Here is a 2,621-nt window from a genome sequence, read left to right as displayed (position 1 = left end):
TAACCCCTTTGTTTGTAGGAATACAAGGGCCGTACCTTGGCAGTTCAGTGACCGGTGATATCAGCCTACAATACATGGTGTTGGCTTTGCTTTTGTAAAAAACTACCATAGATGCCTAAATTCAGACAAGGTTTTCGCATTTTCCTTTTTTTGGACGCCCAGTGCACAGTGAGTGCTGGAGATCTCATATGTTGGAGAGTCCGGCAGCGTCTTTCTTCTGCATATTAGCTGCAGGAAGCCCCTTGTTCAATGTCTAATGTTTGTGTAAATGTTCATCTATATGGTGATTGTTTGTAAGCAAATGTGTAGTTTCTAGAGATGAGCGAACGCGTTCGTCCGAGCTTGATATTCGTGCGAATATTAGGGTGTTCGGGATGTTCGTTATTCGTAACGAACAGCATGCGGTGTTCGGGTTACTTTCACTTCCTTCCCTGAGACGTTAGCGCGCTTTTTTTGGCCAATTGAAAGACAGGGAAGGCATTACAACTTCCCCCTGTGACGTTCAAGCCCTATACCACCCCCCTGCTGTGAGTGGCTGGGAAGATCAGGTGTCACCCGAACATAAAAGTCGGCCCCTCCCGCGGCTCGCCTCAGATGCCGTGTGAGTTAGTGAGGGACAGTGCTGTTTGTACCGGAGCTGCTGTAGGGAAAGAATTGGTAGTTAGTGTAGGCTTCAAGAACCCCAAAGGTCCTTATTAGGGCCACTGATAGCTGTGTGTTGGCTGCTGTTAGCAGTGCCATTTTTTTTTCCTCAAAATCGGCTCTGCAGAGCGTTGCACCCGGCATTAGGGACAGAAGTGTTGCATAGGCAGGGAGAGTGTTAGGAGTGAGTGTAGCCTTCAAGAACCTCAACGGTCCTTTCTAGGGCCATATTTATCCGTGTGCAGTACTGTCCAGGCTGCTGTTAGCTGTGCTGCATTTTTTTTTGCTTCTCAAAATCGCCTCTGCAGAGCATTCCACCCTCCATTGATACTGCAGGGAAAGAATTGTATAGGCAGGGCCACAACACAGTTATTATTCATTGAATATACGCAGTGCTGCCTTTTGCTTGTAAAACAAGTGAAAATAATTCTATTTGTCCTGCCTCTGTCCGTCCTAACGCCGGTGGACACGTGTCGGCTGCGTGTGCAACCTGTAAAAATCATACGCACCCAGCTACGTTTTACTCCTGGCTTCGCCATTTGCTTTCCTTAATTGGGAAAAAAAATACCTGCTCTGCCACAGTTAATAACTCTGCTACCCTCACGTTCTGTGACACATTAGCAGGAAAACAGCACAGTTATTAAACTTCTCATGTTCATAGAATATACGCAGTGCTGCCTTTTGGTGCAAAAAAACGGAAAATAATTATATTTGTCCTGCCTCTGTCCGTCCTAACGCCGATGGACACGTGTCGGCTGCGTGTGCAACCTGTAAAAATCATACGCACCCAGCTACGTTTTACTCCTGGCTTCGCCATTTGCTTTCCTTAATTGGAAAAAAAATACCTGCTCTGCCACAGTTAATAACTCTGCTACCCTCACGTTCTGTGACACATTAGCAGGAAAACAGCACAGTTATTAAACTTAGATTATTCATTCACTAGAGGCAGTGGGGCCTTTCGTTTTCAAAAAAGGGAAAAAATTATATTTGGCCTGCAGTCTTGCGCCAATTTATTAGCTGCCTGTGAAATCAAATCACTGGTAATACAGCATGCCGAGGGGTAGGGGTAGGCCTAGAGGACGTGGACGCGGCCGAGGACGCGGAGGGCCAAGTCAGGGTGTGGGCACAGGCCAAGCTCCTGATCCAGGTGTGTCGCAGCCGACTGCTGCGCGATTAGGAGAGAGGCACGTTTCTGGTGTCCCCACATTCATCGCCCAATTAATGGGTCCACGCGGGAGACGGTTATTAGAAAATGAGCAGTGTGAGCAGGTCCTGTCCTGGATGGCAGAAAGTGCTTCGAGCAACCTATCGTCTACCCGCAGTTCTGCGCCGTCCACTGCTGCCAATCCGAATCCTCTGTCTGCTGCTCCTCCTTCCTCCCAGCCTCCTCACTCCACTACAATAACACATGCTCAGGAGCGGGAACACTCCCAGGAACTGTTCTCGGGCCCCTGCTTAGATTGGGCAGCAGCGGTTCCTCTCCCACCAGAGGAGTTTATCGTCACTGATGCCCAACCATTCGAAAGTTCCCGGGGTCCGGGGGAAGAGGCTGGGGACTTCCGCCAACTGTCTCAACAACTTTCTGTGGGTGAGGAGGACGATGACGATCAGACACAGTTGTCTTGCAGTGAGGTAGTAGTAAGGGCAGTATGTCCGAGGGAGCAGCGCACAGAGGATTCGGAGGAAGAGCAGCAGGACGATGAGGTGACTGACCCCACCTGGTGTGCAACGCTTACTCAGGAGGACAGGTCTTCAGAGGGGGAGTCAAGGGCATCAGCAGGGCAGGTTGCAAGAGGCAGTGCGGTGGCCAGGGGTAGAGGCAGGGCCAGACCGAATAATCCACCAAGTGTTTCCCAAAGCGCCCCCTCGCGCCATGCCACCCTGCAGAGGCCGAGGTGCTCTAAGGTCTGGCAGTTTTTCACAGAGACGCCTGACGACCGACGAACAGTGGTGTGCAACCTTTGTCGCGCAAAGCTCAG

Source organism: Eleutherodactylus coqui, chromosome 1 (assembly GCF_035609145.1).
Source record: "Eleutherodactylus coqui strain aEleCoq1 chromosome 1, aEleCoq1.hap1, whole genome shotgun sequence".
Lineage (NCBI taxonomy): Eukaryota > Metazoa > Chordata > Amphibia > Anura > Eleutherodactylidae > Eleutherodactylus > Eleutherodactylus coqui.
The sequence above is the reverse complement of the archived record's forward strand: the minus strand, read 5'-3'. Positions refer to the sequence as shown.